Genomic DNA, 19,401 nt, shown 5'->3' on the forward strand with positions numbered 1-19,401 from the left:
CAAAATCTGGTGGTTACAGATTCTAAAATAGGTCAAAAGTTATAAGGAATTCACACTGTGAGCTAATAATCCAAGAGCAAAGGTCCCATTAGAATACAGAGATTGCATTTAGTAATTTTTCTCAAAGGGTATAGAACTTGTTATTTTATATCACTTTCAACAGTGTAAGTAGCAACTATGCAGATAATTATAGTTTATCCATTGCATTTATATTGAGTTTCAAAAATCTGGGTGTTGTGTTTATTTTGCAAGCCAAAAATTATAATAAGATTTTATATTTAAAAAGGGATATAGTTTAGAAGTACTTTCATATGCATTACCTTATTTCATTTTTATGACAATCCTGTAGAGGGCTATTATTATCATCTACCACTTTACATGTGCTGAAACAAACTCAGAGAGATTGCAAATCACTCAATGTCACTCAACATATGGCTTCACTGGGAAACATTTTGGGATTCAAAATTCACACAAGTTTACAACCTACAATATAAAGAGGAAATATTTTCAATTATCAGTACTCTGATAGAATAGAAAATTTAACAGTAATTGTGTAGCCAACAAGAAAAGAGGTAGTTATTTTTCATTCTGTAATGTAAGTTTTCAAACTTCTTTCACACTTCAAATAAGCATTTTTTGTTGTTGTTGTTGTTTGTTTGTTTTGGGTAGTGGGGATTGAACTCCGGGGCACTAACCACTGAGAACACCCCCAGCCCTATTTTGTATTTTATTTAGAGAGAGGGTCTCATTGAGTTGCTTAGCACTTCGCGCTTGCTGAGGCTGGCTTTGAACTTGAGCTTCCTCTGGCCTCAGTTGCCAAAGCCTTTGGGATTACAGGTATGTGCCACCACACCTGGAAAGCATGTGTTTTTAATAAGCTAAAATAGCAAGGCTCCTCTGAACACAGAAGATGTTTAATATAACTCCTCTGAAAACATTTTAATATGCATAATATTACTTATTTTTTCAGTGTAAAAATGGGGCAAAAACATTAAAGGTCTTCATCAAAATCATTAATCGCAATTTTGTGGGCAACTAAAGGTCAAAAAATTGCTTCCATTTGATCTTTTGTTCTAGAAGCTTTGGTATCTTCACATAGACTGTGCATATTTTCTTCAAACAAAGCAAATGAAAATATTATTTAAATTTACTCAGTTTTATAACATATAAAAATGTGAATTAAATGTCATCTGATTTCTTATACAGATTTGAAAACTCTCAGAGGAGCACTACAAACATAAATGACACAATGTCCTCTATGAAAGTGAGAATGTACCTAGAAACAAATGAAGCATCTCCAGAGTTTGTGCTTCTAATGAGATAAAGTCATATGGTGAAAATGGAATTCTGTGGTTCTTCTCCTTCTTCAGCCTTTACAGACCTGCCTAACTGAAGACAGACTACCCTCAGGAAGAAGAGGTGAGACGTTTTTAAATGAAAGTACATCCTTGGTGGAATGAAGCTTTAATAGTAGTACAGGGAGAATGTAAAGGGTAAAAATTAAAAGGAAAACAAAGAGGAGACTACCTCTGCCCAAGTAAGTGAAAGGGCAAAACTAATACATAGGTACTGAGGAAAACAAAAATGAACATAGAGAAATATAGCCTAAGAAACTCAGTCATAAAAATAAACCACATGACATACTATGTATTTCAAAGCTAGTAACTCAAGCAGAAGAATTAGGTGAAAAAAAATCAGAAAAATCTTCAGAGTTCCTGGGCTGTTGCACAGGAATAATATTATACATTGCATTGATATTTCAGAGAGATGAAGCAGAGAGTTTTGCAGGTGCAAACATTGGTTAACAAATTAAAGAAAATCTTAATAAAATTATCTGACAACTGACCAGGAGACAATGAAAAGTGATTGTTATCTGGTAGGCCCATGGAAGGGTTGACAGAAGGTAAATGCAAATAAGAAAGCTGTGTAAAACAGTGTTTTTCTCTCACTTGTAGAACATGTGGATCAAGTGATGAGGCTGCTTAGCTTGCAACTTCTCTTGTAAGAATGATGTAGAAAATGAACTTCTGTAAGAAAGCATCATTATCTTTTGGCTTCTGAATATCCTCACATGTTTCTGAACTACTGTAGTTTGTCATCCATGCCATTTCATGGGATCTAGATTTTATACTAGAACAAGCTTGCTTGTTCTTTCCATCTTATGAACAAATACTGAAAAGGTGCTGTCTAAAAGGTAGGATCCTTACTAGACTCCTGGTAAGGTAAACCAGGTAAGGCTGGTCTTTACAGCCTTCAGAAGTTTGAGAAATATATTTCTGTTGCTTGTAAGCTACTCAGTTCATAGTATATTTGCTATAGCATCTCAATAGTACTAAAAACAAAACTTCTAGGATGATCAGATTGCTAGCAACTTGGGAAAAACTTGCATTCATGTCCTGTTTTCTTTCTCATGTTGTACTTACAAATCTAGTCACTTGTCATCGTATGATAAATTTAGCACATCAAGGAAAAAAATTCCTGGGGCTACCCTGTTCACTACCAGTATCCTGATACTCCTTTCCCGATCCTTAAATCTGACTTCCTAGGATTTACTGCATGCTTCCAGATCTTGAACTTTGTATGGCTCTGCAATTGTAGCATCATATTTTTCCTTAAACTTACTATCTCTAATCTTCAATTATCTTCTTCAGCTATTGCTTCGTATGCCCTTTGTATATGCCCTTGGAGCCGCTTATGTTCATATATATATTTATTTTGGTTTGTGCTTCTTTTGATTCAGTTGGATTCTGTGCATGACCCACTACATCAAGCAAGGAAAGGACCTCTTCAAACGTTATTGAAAAATTTTCTGCCTTTATTTGACACCTTCCCTGACTTATACCCAGGCACCCTAGTAGCATTTTGCTATGGTAGGAAAGAAGAAAAAGAAGGAAGAAAGGGAAAGAGGTAAAAAAGAAGGGAATGAAGGGTCAAAAGTGTGCAGGAAAGAAAAAATTGAGGAAAAGAGAAAGAAGGAAAGAGGGACAACTAATATCATGACATGTTTCTTGGTAACTTGGTTTGACACAATTCCTAGGAATACCATATTATTTATTATATATCTATATTTTGTACTGATGGGTATAATCCAAAGCAGCACATTCTAAAGCACAGCATTGCAACTAATTCTTCCTGTAATCTAATAAGGAAAAGAAGCTTAAGGTAAATGAAAGAATTTATTTCTCTTCTTTTCTTCACTTGCCTAAGTTTTTACAGAAATCTTACAGACAAATGTTTCACCTCATGGATATGACTGAAATAATAGGAAGCCTACAAATACATATTGAACTGAGACTAATGCTTTCATCAATGGGTTGGAGAGATATAGAATAAAAGTACAACTGTAAATTCCCCTTGTGTATATGACTCTGCCTTGTTCAGCTTATCTGAAACAATAAACATTTGTGGTCCTTGGACAGTTCTTTTCACTGAATTTTGTCAGGACCAACTCCTTCTGCATGTTCTGAAGAGAGAGCCACTTGAATAGAGAGAGATGTGGATGGATTAGGCTGGAGTTGTTAATTTAGGAGTCAGTAGTTTAGAATCAATCCAGGTATTTTTCACTTTAAGGGCTCATTTACTATTGCTTTTTCTTTTAATTCCTATTTATTGTTAATGTGCTGATCTACAACTGAAAAAAATCAGCAATATTACAATAATCACATATGAATAAAGAATATTCTGTTTCTTTGTAATTGCTATTTCACTTAACACACAATTTATTTTGCATTTGGTTCCTCTTGTCAGAAATTTGCACCTGAGGTAGACAGGTAAAAATATTAATTCAACTAAGAATATGGTGTAAGGTTAAGTAAATGCTTACTAACTTTAAAGTAATCAATGACATTTTCTTGACATGAAAATTTCATTAAAACCTTGCAACTTCAAAAACTTGAATTATAAATGTTTACAACTCCTTGTAATATTCATATAATAATTTCACACATTCAACATTTATTTATCCAAAATATTTATTGACACCTTGCAATAGGCAACACTATTCTTAATGTTAAGTGTATAGTTATGAAAAATACAGACAAAACTTTTTTTTTCCACAAGGAGCTCACATTCTATTGGGGAAGATATAAACTTAAATAAATAAAGTATGTGAATAATATATGTGTACAGTGACATGTAAAAATAAATACTTATTAATAAACAGATATCTATTTAATATATACACAAGATATATGTGTAAGTATGATGTATCAAGGAAAAGATATAAAATACCAAGATGTGTTGCAATTTTATTTGAAATATCCAGGAAGTCTCACTAAATAGGGGTGTTTTTGGTAAAAGCCTTTAAAAAAATGCAAGAACAAATCTAGGCTAAAAGTCAGAGATGGAAAAAACAATTTTCCTCAATGTAATGCCTAATATCCTAAACAGCCCTTGTACTGTAAAGGACTATATGCAGTATATATTTTGTGCAACATCTAAATGGCAATTTCTGTCAATATTTTATTTTAAAATTGTTGGATTTTTTTGATGGGTAATGAATAATGACAAGCTGTTAAAAACATCAAAATAATGATACAATCTGAATTATGTAAGACCATAATTTAATCATGAACATAATAAATATTAAAAACTCCCTCCACTGAAAAACCACACACCTAGTTAAATTAAAAGGCATCACTGAAATGAAGAAGGAAAAAGAATTTCTTCCATCTCAGAGGAGTGTCCTCTGGGATAAAAAAGTTGAAATTATTTCTAAATATTGTTTGTTATTTTAGGTTATGGGAAAGAAGAAAAATATTTCATACCTTGTTACTAGAAGTAACTTGATTTTTTTACTAATTAACTTACATTTTCAACATAGCTTAGAATAGCTGAATATTTTGAGCACTGGAATTTATGCATATGTCATTTATTGGATAATCATGAAAATTGTCATATGTCATGTTTTAAACATATTTCACCTAAAATTTATTCTGTCGGTGGACTATTTTTACCCATTCATTCCTACAATTCATAAATATTTACTTAGTATTTCCTAAATGCAGGGAATTCATATAAATTAATACTATTACTCTAGCATGTTTTTGTTTTAGGATTTTGTACTTAATTTCTTTCTATCTCATATGTTCTACCAGATGTTCCCAAGGGTATTTCTGCAGAAAGAGATCTTCCTTTCCTTCACAGTCAAATAAACAACTCTGCTTATTCTACCTTTTCCTTCTGAAAAGGAAATGTTATGTCTAATGTTATGCCACATTATAATTTTACATTACATTTTATTATCTTAGTATATTGATTTATTTATGTGCCTATTCTTTGTTTTTCACCCAGAAGTAAACTCCAAAAAATATGATAATAATTTATTTGGTTTCCATTTTTTAGCCATGTATATAACTACCTGTGATAATGCTGAGAACACGTAAGAACTCAATAAATGTGTCAATGAATAAATAAACTAAAGAAAATGTGGCATTTGTTACCAAATGCCTATTGTTTGGTGGAACACCTTATACAACCAGCCTTAAAATAAACACAGCTGAGATTAGGGACAGAAAAATGGCATAAATCATATTAAAATTAAGTACTATATCAAAAATTAGAACTATTATACTTAAATGTCAGAAATAGAAAAATAGTCAACAAGTTTTCTACTTGACCAAAGCACTCTGCTCTCTTATTATTTCTTTTCTTTTTTTTTTATTAGTTACACATGACAGTACAATGATCTTGACAATCCATACATTTGAATCAAATGGGGTATAATTTCTTATTTTTCTGATTGTACAGGTTGCAGAATCACATTGGTCATACAGTCACGTATATACATACAGCAATCATAATGTCTATTTTATTCTGCTGCCCTTCCTATTCCCCCTACCTCTCCCCTCCCCTCCCATCACTTCTCTTTACCCAATCTAATGTGACACACTTCTTTTTTTTTTCTCCTCACAACATCATACATGTGTTCTGTATAACGATGAGGGTCTCCTTCCATCTTCCGTGCAATTCCCCTTCTCCCTCCTTTTCCTCCAACCTCTCTTCCCTATTTAGTTCTAATCTTCTTCTCATGCTCTTCCTCCCTATCCCATTTTGAGTCACCCTCCTTATATCTGAGAAGATATTTGTTTTTTGGAGATTGGCTAACTTCACTTAGCATAATCTGCTCTAATGTCATTCATTTCCCTGCAAATGCCATGATCTTGTTATTTTTTAGTGCTAAGTAATATTCCATTGTGTATAAATGCCACTTTTTTAATCCATTCATCTATTGAAGGGCATCTAGGCTGGTTCCACAGTCTAATTATTGTGAATTTTGCTGCTATGAACATTGATGTAGCTGTGTCCCTGTAGTATGCTCTTTTTATTTCTTATTAAGAGAAAAAAGAAATGTCAACTCCTGAATAGAATCTGGTAATATTAAAGACTATTTTAATTTTTAAAATTTGATTAATATGACTGGATTCTTTGCAGGACTTGGCTTTACTTTTTTCCCTAAACTCCAGATCTGGAGTATTGAACTGGAATTTTTGTGAGACATGCCTGATAATCTATATATTTAATACATACCCATGTGATTCTAACCTTTAGGGGGAGACTGGAAAACTCTGAAATGAATGATACAAAAACGATAGCTATTCAATTCTATCAGTGAAATAGGCCAAATGGGAAAGCACTATATGGCCAAAGCTTTATGTAACAGAAAGAACTGGAACTGTGCTTGGACAAGAAGGCAACAGCTAAGCAGGTAGAGGAAAAGAGAAAATATCTTAGAATTCTTGAACTCAGAAATTATATGGCATATGAAGGGACCAGTTAAAAAAAGTGAGGACTTTTAAAAACATTTAAAGTGTGATTATGTTTATTATTAATAAACATGACCTTTTCAAACCATAGATTTAAATTTTAGAAAATACAAACAAAAACTAGAAAACTTTAGCATAAGAAATAAAAATAAGCAAATAAAATGTTAGTGATGTCTTTATAGAACAGAACTTTTGAAGACAAGCAAGAGTCATCAAAACTTGGTAATATAGGAGGATAAATATCAGAGAGTGAATTATGCATGGTTTTAAGAGGAAACTAAACATATTTTTAAAACAATAGAAATCATTTTGGATACAGGCAATATTTGATATCTACTAAGGAAGCCAAGTACAGTATTTGCTTAACTAAGGAACTAATTATACAAGATGCAAGGAATAAGAAAAAAATATTGAAACCAGAATGGGATAAGGAACTGGTATTATGACTTCATAACTCAATAGTCACTTAGTTATTAAGTGACTATTGTGTGCTTTCAATAGTTGTGTGGTGGAAGATTTTGTTATACTGTAGCATTTATGTGCTTCACATTTGAAAGTCTCAGAATAACAAATCGTATTTTAGGTGATAATAACTATGATTGTAAGATATGAAATTTGGAAGAATTCTTATAATTTAATCATGTACCTTTGAGAATTCATTGATAAAATAGTGAGCTGGAATCGGTGTCAGCAATATTGATAATGAAGGTGAAAATCTGGCTAACAAATGACCCAGTAAGCTCAGGAAGATGACTGAGATGACCTAGCAATTCTACATCAAGAGGCCACCAGCCCTATGTGGCAATTTCTACCTGCCATTCTGATTCATCTGACACTAAATGTGGAATGTGACTTAACAGGCCCACAGTGCACACCTTCTGGGAAGTCAGTTCTTCTAATACATAACCAGATATTTCCTTATATATTTTCATTCAAAGCAAAAGTTATATGTGTTGCTCAGGGAATTTATTAACACAAGAAAATCTTAGTGTGAATTTGTTATAGACCACAAATTATATAAGATAGGGTGATACAGAGAGAATTAAAACAAATTCCCTTGCCTCAAGAATTTCATAACCAAGTATTAGAATGACTTAAATGCTGGTAACTAAAAAACCATTTTTTTTCAATTAATACATAGTAAGTAGTAAATATATGCTAAAATGTAGGCAAGATATAGAGGTTTGTAATGATGAGCAAGTAGGATAGGGAGAATAAGTTCCCTTCAAAGAGATGTCTATGTCCTAATCCACAAAATTTGTAAATATGTTGTACTATAAACCAAAAGAAACTGTTCAAATGTGTTTAATTAAGTATGTTGAGTTAGGCATATTATCCTAGATTATCCAGATGAGCCAAAGTTAATCACATCAGGTCAAAATAAAAAAATTTAAAAAAAAGAAACCAGAAAGAGAGAGAGCGATTTGAGTAGGCCATGTTGCTGACTCAAAATGGAAGGCATCCTGAGCTGAGGAATGTGAGCCATCTCTAAAAGCTAGAAGTAAGAAAATGAATTCTCTCACAGAGCCTGTGCAAGGAATATCCTCTGCCAGCAATCTGACTTTATTCCAGTAACACACATTTCTGATATTTTTCCCTCTGGAATTGAAATAATTCATTCATATTGTTTTGCCATATATCATCACATATATGGTAATTTGTTATAGCAATGATAGGAAACTAATTTATTACAGGGAACCTGTTTTCTACTCTCATGGCGTGTATGCATGGTAGGGAATACAGAAAAGTAAATGAACACATGATAAAAAAAGAGATATATAAATACTACCTAGTGTAATACATTAAAATTTAAGTAATGCATAATAAATAGTTACAAATTTTGAGTCATGGAAGTCTTCATAGATTAGATATTTTTTACTGGATCCTGAAGAATGTCTCTGAGTGTGTTAGATCACATGTAACAGACATGACATCTCAAGCAGGTGGAAGAGCCTCTGAACACTGAGGACAGTTTAAAAAAAAAAATCAGCAGCCTCATAAGACCACGGAAAATTCAGAGTGGGATCAGGAAGGCAAAGTGAGTAAAGAGAAGGATCATCGCACAGGGGTTTGTTCATTGTGCAGCCCAGGTGAGGGTCTGTGCACTGGATGGCTCATCCTCATGGCTCCTAGGTGGACGTGGATGTGAGGAAGTGCTGGTGAGCAGGCTGATGAAGAAGCCTGGTGCCAGGCTCACAGGAGCGTGGAATGCTCTCATGGATAATGTGGATCTACTTCACAGTCTTCAGGGCCACACAAGAGATATTTTAGACGAGTAGCGTAATATATCTAACTTCAGAAAGGTAACAGAAGGAGGGATCCACTGCAGTATAAATGATCTGGTACAGTATGATGGTTGCACTATAAATTTCTAATAGTAAAGGCCCTAGTTATGGTTTGATCTTATTTAAGCATCAAAATAACCTTAAATTAGTCATTATAAGTGGAACACAGGAAGCCATATCAAAATTTTCCAAGTCTCCAATATATGCCATCTTTTTTCCATTTCTGGGGATGAACCCAGGCTTCACACACACTAGGTGAGCACTCTACCAGTGAGTTGTATCACCAGCCCTCCAACCCCTGCTTTTTTTTTTTAAAGAGAGAGGGAAAAGAGAGAGAGAGAGAGAGAGAGAGAGAGAGAGAGAGAGAGAGAATTTTTAATATTTATTTTTCAGTCTTTGGCGGACACAACATCTTTGTTTGTATGTGGTGCTGAGGATCGAACCCTGGGCCGCACGCATGTCAGGCGAACGCACTACCGCTTGAGCCACATCCCCAGCCCCAACCCCTGCTTTTTGAGCTTAGTTACTTAGTGGCATGAAACTCCTCAGGTTTATTATTTTTATTGTTGTTGTTTTTGTTATTGCAGTAGTGGGGATTGAACTCAGGGTACTCTACCACTGAGCTACAGGGTCTGAGAGACCTTAGGCTAGCCTCAAGTTTCTCATTCTCCTCCCTCAGCTTCCTTAATAGTGAGGACTACAGGTTTGTGACATACTGTGTTTTAAATGATTCTTCATATGTGATTTATTTTGTTTCAGAACTTTATTTTGCTTTCGATGGGTAGACAAAATTATCAAAATGAGACCAGCAACTGTTTTGCCATGATCCTTATCGACATTTTGTGCTCATTAGAGTATGGGTCATATCAAACTGTCAAGTGCTTCACTGATTCTTTCGTGTTCCCTTTGATTTACATTTCTCATTCTTGACCTGCACTAGAGTAACTGCTAGTTGCTTGCTGGGAAGTGGCAAAATGTACTGTATTTAGCACCAACTGATCTCAGGGACTGAAAGATTTGCTTTGGGCCACCTTGCTTAAATCTTCATCATATTCTCTTGATCTTAAAAATAAGAACAGAAATGCTAACCTTTGTAACCTTATTGGAATATTGCACACTTTGAAAAATGTGCAGTGATAAAGAAAAATTCCAACATAATTGGACTTTATGGCATTTTTCCATTATATGACTAGGAGATTTGAAAGAAGGAAAGAAAGCACTTTTAACTGAATGGCTAAAGAACAAGAAGAAAAAAATCTGGTAAAAGTAGAATTCCATTTTGTTTTGGCATTGTATGGTGGTATAGTCCTGTTCAGTAAAAAAAGAAAAAAAAAGTTCTATACCACAATGTATTAAGATGACCATGTTAATATGATTAATAAGATCATATTCTCCTGGTGCTAACTATCACAACTTGTAATGGAACTCTTGAAAAACATGAGTATAAATTTTGATATTTTAAAACGAATGATAAATTCAACAAATCATGCAAAAAAGGCTAAGTGATGAAAACAGTTAAAAACAGAGCATTGACCTACTAGTTCCCACACCAACTGCCACTGTGTTCATAGCTGTTAGGTGAAAATTGGAGCTTGTGGTAAAATAAGACTAAGAAGTGCTGAATAAAATAAAACGAAGTGCGCTTCTTTGCCCTAACTTGACACAGAATCATTAATAGTCTAGTTAATGTGCATCCAACAAAAGGTCGTGCTTCATGGCAGCTACTGAGTTCATTTGACCACAGAAGCCTTTTCTCCCTACCCAGCATTTAGAAACCCATTGTTCCATGCATTAAAAGTGCTGTTGTAGAGAAGAAGAAGCAATATTTCAAAAACATTTATAAAGAATGATGAGGTCAATTACTAATGGTTATTGTCTTCATCTCCAGAGATTCCAAAAAGAGTAAATGAGAGCCAATTAAGCAGGAGACACTTAAGGTTGATGAAAAGGAATCATAGGGAAGCTAGACCAGAAAAATAGGTTTGGAAGAATATAGAATTTATTGTATTAAATGCAAGAAAGAATGGACTAAGTGGGCAAATTATTTCTTTTGTTCATATAATAATAACAGCTACTATAAATATTTGAAAAGCTATAGAATGGATAGATTACAAATATAGTAAATCTATAATGGAAAAGTAAGACATTTGAAAAATGAAAAGAATTACCACATATAAAAATACTGTCTGTTTCAAGAAGGCTTTCAGGTAAGGATAAAATAATACATTCTCAAAGAATGAAAAAAAGAAAGGCAATAGGTCTAAAAGCTGTTGAAAGATATTTTATTGAGTGTGATAGAATTTGAGCAAAACTACAGAAAAATCGAAGAGTAAAATGAGATGCCAAAATGGGGAGGATCAAAATGATGAGAAATGTAAGAGAAAGTCCAACAAGTTTGAAAGCATTTTAGTAGATCCCCTTTCTTGATTGAGTATAAAGAAACCAAAATGGGTCACTTATGAGTCTTTGATTGAGAAGATGAAGATAACAGAGTCTTATTTTTTACTGAACTATTTTAGGAGTCAGTGGCAACGATGCCTTAATATAAAGATGAAAATTAAATAAAATGGATTTTTGACAGACATCAGAGCTCAAAAATTCAACTGACAAAAAAAAATATGTTTCAGTTTTAGAACACAAGGGAGAAGTCTTGGCAGCTTAAAAGAACATGTATGTGAATATACAATAGAATAAGAGATGGGTTAATGACATATATTTTAATTTAAATTAAAATTAACTGATCATAAATCACACACTTGTTCATATTAACGGGTACTTAGGACATTGCAATATGTGTATGTATATATTATGTAATGTTAAGTTAGGTTAAACACGTATCTCCTCAAATATTTACCACCTCTTTATGTAAAAGCATTCAAAAATTTTCCTTCTAGCTTTTTGAAAACTATAGTACATAATTGTTATTTATAGTCTCACTATTGTATAACAATAGTATACCAGAATTTTTTTTAACTTCTAAATGTAATTCAGCACAACTGATCAACCTTTTTACATTCCTCCTTCCCCACTATTCTCTCCAGCTTCTGGTAATCACCGTTTCACTCTTGGCTTCTATGACAACCTATACATAAGTGTGTGTGTGTGTGTGTAGACATATATTTCATATATATAGATATTTCACATACAAGTGAGGTCATGCAGCACTTTTCTTTCTGTGTCTGATTCTACCTAACATAATGATCTTCAGTTCCATCTATGTGGCTGCAGATGACAAGATTTTATCATTTTTTATGATAGAATCGTAAATATTACATGGTGTATATTTAACACATTTTTTAAAAATCCATTCATCAGTTGATAGATACATATAGGTTATTTCCATTCTTTGTCATGAATTATACTGCAGCAAACATGAGCATGCAGATATCTCTTTGACATATTGATTTCACTTCCTTTGGATATATTCCCAAAACAGGAATGGCTTAATCATAAGGTGATACCATTTTTGACCTTTTTTTTTTTAGAACCTTAACAACATCTTTCCTAAGAACTGTGTTGATTGGCATATTTACCAGTAGTTTGCAAGGGCTCCTTTCTCTCCCTATCCCAGCCAGCCCTTGCCATCTTTAGTGTAGTTCATAAAGGCGGTTCTTAGTGCAGTGAGGTGATATCTCATTGTGGTTTTATTTTACATTTTTCTTATGATTAGTGATTAGTGATGCTGAGAATTTTTTCATGTACCTGTTAGTCACTTGTATGTTTTCTTTTGAGATATGTCTATGTTGTATGTTATCTATTTTTAATCAGTTTACTTGGTTTTTGCTACTGATATTATGGACATTTAAATCTTTTGTCAGATGTGTAGCTTACAAAATTTTTCCCTTTTTTTAGGTTGCCTCTTTACAATGATGATTGTTTCCCTTGCTGAGCAGAAACATTTTTAGTTTGATGTAATCCCATGTGTTGTGTCTGTGTTTGCTTTTATTTCCTGTACTTTTGAGTTCTTGTCCAAAAAATCATTGCCCATTTCAATGTTCTGAAATAGTTTCCTTATGTTTCCCTTAGTAATTTTATAGATTCAGGTCTTACCTTTGAGCTTTTAATGGTTTGGGGTTGAACTTGGTAAACTATGAGAGGAGGGTTCTACTTCATTCTCCTGCATGTGGGATATCCAATTTACCCAGCACCGTTTATTGAAAAGATTGTTCTCTTTCCTCATGTGTTTTTTGCAATTTTATCATTGGCTGTGGGCCAGAAGGCTTCTTCCCAGATTCAACTTTCTGTCTTGCTGATTTGTTTCTCTGTTTTTATGCAAAGACCATGCTGTTTGGAAAACTACAAGTTTGGAGTGTATTTTGAACCAGGTTGTGTAAAACCTCCCATTTTGTTCTTTTGGGATTTTGTTCTATACAAATTTAAGGATGGCTTTTTCTGGTTAGGTAAAGAATGCCATTGGATTTTTTAAAGGGAAAAGATGTGCTATGAACATTTTCAATATGTATTTTTACAATCCACGAACACAGACCAAATGACTTTCAATATTTTGGTGAATTATTTTTTTCCTTTCATCAATGTTTTATGATATTCAATATAGAAAATTTTAACTTCTCAGGTTAAATTTATTCCTATATTTCTTTCTTGATTTCTATTTTAGATAATTTGTTATTTGTCATATAGCCATGCTACAGATATTTTTATGTTGATTCTATATCCTATAACTTTGCTGAATTTGTTTTTTAGTTTTAATCAATATTTTAGCAAAGGCTTTGGGGTTTTTATATATAAAGATCTTATCTGCAAACAGTGAAAATTTGACCTCCTCCTTTCTATATTATATATCCCTTATTTCTTTCTCTTTTTCTGATTGCTGTGGCTGGGTCTTAATATGCTATATTTTTAAAAATGGTGAAAGCAGCATCTTTATCTAAGTGTATATTTTCAGTAAGTTAAATCATTAAAGTTGAGTCAACTTCTGTTCATTATTATGCATTATAAAAATTTTACAATACTTGTGCTGAAACTCTAATGTGAAAAGAGAGAAATTACATGATATGAAAATGATTTATCACTTCTAATATCTTAAGTGAATCATGAATCACGACTTTCACCAAAGGATAAGTGTGAGAATAACAGCTTTTACGCACACACACACAGGAAAGAAAGAAAGAAGAGAAAATTAACAAAACCTTTAAAAATAAATCAATGTAAAGTGCCAAAGAAATTCTTAAGGTAGCTGAGGGGTATTATATAATTATACACTTAAATAAAATAGATGGTAAAAATATAAATAAATATAAATATAAATAAATATGAATAAAAAATAAAACTAAATAAATATTCTACCAGAAAGTTTTTCCTCAGCTATCTTTGCCCACCTATTTCTTAAATCAGAGTAAACTACTCATATCTAGGACTTCTAGATTTTGGCTTTGAAAATATATGGTTTTCAATTCATTCATTTGGAAAATATGAAATTGTTTTGTTTGTGGTCTGCCATGTACATTGTTATGCCAGGAAATGCCAAGGTAGATAAGTCACAGATACCTAACCTGAAAGAGCTCTCATTCTATCACATCAACAACACTGTTGCTATCGAACATTATTTTTCTCAATATTAACTGGGAAGAATAACATTATCTCATATGATTATTATAAGGATTAAAAAAGTAATATAAGTGACACCTAGTAATAAGAACTCAACAAAAGTTTCTTGGGTTCTATATTGAAAGCATTATATGCCATCTACTAAAAGTCTTGCTATATTTTAGCAGATTTACATCTAAAGATATCTATTAATTTTCTTTTTGTTTTGATTAGTTTTATTATCAATTGCATTATGATTTTCATATGACATAAACTTCAATTTTCACAAATATTTTCTTCTGGGATATAGCTCATTTTTTGCTTTAGAACAGAAATAACAAATATTATTGAAATAGTGAGGAAGAAAGAATGGAAATAATAAAGTGAAAGAGAGAAGTAAAGAAACCAAGTATGGCATTACAGGAGGAGAGATCCAACTTCAGTTAGGTACAAGTTTTCCCAGAGAAACTGGAGAAATAATCACTAAAACAAAATGTAAAACCATTGAAGCAGGATGAAGTAGGAAAATATATACAACTGCTTCATCCTTTTTGCTCTTCCTGGTTTGCTGCCAATATAATGGTTTCTCTTCTTGCTCTCTCCTATTTCCATTTAAAAGGCCATGTAAATGCTTTTACTTTTAGATTTTGCCGGGTTTGTTTTTTTCTATTTATGTTTGCCAACTGGCTCCACAATCTTCTTTGCTCTGTTGCATTTGGATGCCAGGTGTTCCTATGTAAAACCTGGAAAATGAGTAACTGAGAATTCCAATAACAGGGTTTGGAAGAGAAAATGCAAAAACCTCTTGAGGCTAAAAACAATGTAAGTTAAAAAGAACTAGCTATATGAGAAAATTGGGAGTTATCTTTGGAAAATATAAAAGAAAGACCAAGCAGGTCTGTTTTCCTTTTGTTAAATTTAAGATTTTATGAATGACACCAAGAAGAAAGAACCTAGACCGTGCCAGGCACGTGACTAGGATTTTTATGTATGCATCACTTATTTTTCTTCTTCTTGTTCTTCTCCTTCTCCTTCTTCTCCCCTGTCCTGTTCTTCTTCTTTTTTTGGTATTTGAGATTGAACTCAGGGGCACTCAATCAAATAAGCTACATCCCCAGCCCTATTTTATATTTTATTTGGAAACAGGGTCTCACTGAGTTGCTTAGTGCCTTGCTTTTGCTGAGGCTGGCTTTGGACTCACAATCATATTGCCTCAGCCTCTCAAGATGCAGGAATTACAGACCTTTGACACTACACCCAGCACTTATTTACTTCTTTAATATATGCTTCATTTCTATAAGCAAGAAAGTAAACTTGAGAGAAGCTATAAAACTATTGCTCAAAATTTAAGACATTCTTAATGTAAAATTCATCTACATCCTTTTTTTTTTTTTTTTTTACATTTTTATTAGTGCATTACTGCTATGCCTAATATCAGGTTACATTCTCACATATTCTTACCTGAATGGCATATAATTTGCTCCAGTTCAGTCCCCAGTTCTTCCCTTTTCCCTTCCTTCCTTCTTTCCCCTGTTTATTTTCCTACACTCTACTGGCATTTCTTTTATTTATTTACAGATTGTTTTAAGAAAAAAATAGTCCATTATAGATATACATAAAGGTGAAATTCATGTTTATTCATATATATAGAATGGTTTTAGGACATACTTCTTAATTTTTATTCTAGAATAGTTGTTTCTCTCTATTTATTGTCCATTTAATACCTTCTGAAGTTCCTGGCGAAGACTGAAAAAAATCCAACTACAATATAAAATAAGAATTTAAATTTAAATTTGATGATATTATTATTATTATTATATAAAATGTTCCACATTATTAGATGAAAAATAAACTTATTTGGGTTTAAGAACATATTTGCAGTACTTGGCTGGAGCTTCCTCTTTAGTTTTATCTTTGATAGTTGCACACATTTTACCATACATTTGAGAGATGCTACAATGTTATTGAAATTTCAGAGCATGGTTGTACACTGCCAGAAGTCTGCATGGAATACCTTTTCAAAACATGTCTATTTAGCCAATTCTTACTAATCTTTTGGCTTCAATGTGAGTATAAAAATATTATATTCTACATAACACCTTGTTTGACATTACCAAGCAGACCAAGCATGATTTCTTCTCTAAACCTGAAGTTTTGTCAATACTTAAATTAAAATAAGTGACTTTTTAAGTTGATAGCCATTTTAATTCATAGAAATAGATAAAATTAGTTGAGCCCTTATAAGTCACTTGGTTTGAATGCATTAATATGTCACTATTCTTAATATCATAACTGATAAGTTAATAGGTATATAGCAATAAATAAATGTACACACACGCACATATAAACACACACACATTTATATATAAATGCAATATTTTAAAAACAGAAAAAAACCTAAAGCTTTTAAATGAAGTTTTATTTAAAACAGGCAACATTTTAAACACTGTTTAAAAGAGAAAACATATTTGAAATAAAAAGTATTGAAGGAAGACTTCTAATTTTAGCTTCAACTGTAAAACACTTAAGTCTTCCCTGCTAAGTCTGAGAATACAGTTCAGTGGTAGAGCATGTTTCTAGTACTCATGAGGGCCTGAGATCAATCCCCAGTACTACATGCATACAAATAATAATAATAATAATAATAATAATAAATATTTTAAAAATAATTTTTCTATTATATTTATAAGAGAATGTTCAAAAAACTGAAAAATATTGGGTTGTTTGTTTTTTGGAGTTAAGTTTTTTGAGTTCTTTATATGTCCTGGAGATTAGTGCTCTATCTGACATGCATGTGGCAAAAATTTGCTCCCAAAGTATAGGCTCTGTCTTTACTCATTGATTGCTTCTTTTGCTGAGAAGTAGCTTTTTACTTTGACTCCATCCCATTTATTAATTCTTAATTTTATTCCTTGGACTTTAGGAGTCTTGTTAAGGAAGTCAGAGCCTAATCCTACATAATGAAGATTTGGGCCTACTTTTTTCTCTGTTAGGTGCAGGGTCTCTGGTCTAATTCTTAGGTCCTTGATCCACTTTGAGTTGAGTTTTGTGCATGGTGAAAGATAGGGGTTTATTTTCAATTTACTGCATATGGATTTCCAGTTTTCGCAGCATCATTTGTTGAAGAGGCTATCTTTTCTCCTATGTGTGTTTTTGGCACCTTTGTCTAGTATGAGATAACTGTATTTATTTGGGTTAGTCTTAAACCCAATCAATAAATGGGGTAGGGAGCTGAACAGACACTTCTGAGAAGAAGATATACATTCAATCAACAAATACATGAAGAAATATTCAACATCTCTAGTAATTAAAGAAATGATAATCAAAACTACTCTAAGATGTTATTTCACGCCAATTAGAATGGCAGTTATCAAGAATATAGACAAAAATAAGTGTTGGCAAGGATATGGGGGAAAAGGCACACTCATACTTGCTGGTGGGACTACAAATTGGTACAACCAATATGGAAAGCAGTATGGAGATTTCTTAGAAAACTTGGAATGGAACCACCATTTAACCAGCTATCCTACTCCTCAGTCTATACCCAAAGGACTTAAAATCAGTATACTATAGTAAAGCAGCCACATCAATATTTATTGCAGCTCAATTCACAATAGCTAAACTATAGAAACAACCTACATGCCCTTCAATAGATGAATGGATAAAGAAACTGTAGTATATATATACAATGGAAAATTAATCAGCATTAAAAGAAAATAAATTATGGCATTTTCAGGTAAATGGATGGAGCTGGAGACTATCATGCTAAGCGAAGTCAGACAATCCCAAAAAACCACAGGCCGAATATTCTCTCTGATAAGTGAATGCTGATCCATAATGCAGGGAGCATGGAGATAATGGAGGAACTTTGATGGGGCAAAAGGGATGGAAGGGTGGGGATGAAGCATGGGGGCAGAAAAGATGGTGAAATGAGATGGACATCATTACCCTAGGTACATGTGTGAATGTACATAAAGTGTGATGCTACATCTTGTACAACCAGAGAAATGAAAAGTTGTGCTGCAGTTGTGTACAATGAATCTTAATGCATTCTGCTGTTATACATACCTAATTAAAATAAATTAATTAATTGATTTAAAAAATACTGGAAAATGAAAAGTAATAGTTTGTGTGGGTCCAATGGAGAATTTAAGTGGAAGGGTATTCAATCACAAAATCAGGTGAGAAAAGCATTTACAGAGAGTCATAACCAACACCTGTTATCTGAATAAGAAAACTCTGTAGCACACATTCTTGAATGACAGTTTTGACAAATGGCTGAGGATAGGTGTGGACTAGCCTATGAATGAGAAATTTCTGGGGATTTATGTTTTAGGGAGATTCCCAAGTAACAGTTGACATTTGGACTAGGATTCAGAAAATTTTCAAATGTTGGAGATCCAGAGAAAATAATCCCCTCATGACTCTACAAAGGGGAAAGGAAAACAGTCTCTATGGAATAGTCCAAGAGCTCTGCAAAGGTCTAATCTCCAAGGAAAGATATTTTGACATTGCCTTGTCCCTCTGGGAGAAGTGCATTTTTCCAAATTCAGTGCATAAATTTATGATTTTATCTCTCTCTCTCCCTCTCTCATACACACCCCCCCACACACACACACACATTATTGAAGATCAGAGTGTAGCTAGGAAGGGTATAAGGAAATGGGAGAAAACACCATACTCCATACTACTGAAGAAACTCTTGTGAAGATCACAGCCTCAACAGAGGCCCACTGAAAGACAGATTTAATCTTTTGTTTTGTTTTCAGATTCTATCTTAAGTTTATAGAAAGCTCTCTCTTTTCAAT

This window comes from Marmota flaviventris, chromosome 9, assembly GCF_047511675.1.
Source record: "Marmota flaviventris isolate mMarFla1 chromosome 9, mMarFla1.hap1, whole genome shotgun sequence".
NCBI lineage: Eukaryota > Metazoa > Chordata > Mammalia > Rodentia > Sciuridae > Marmota > Marmota flaviventris.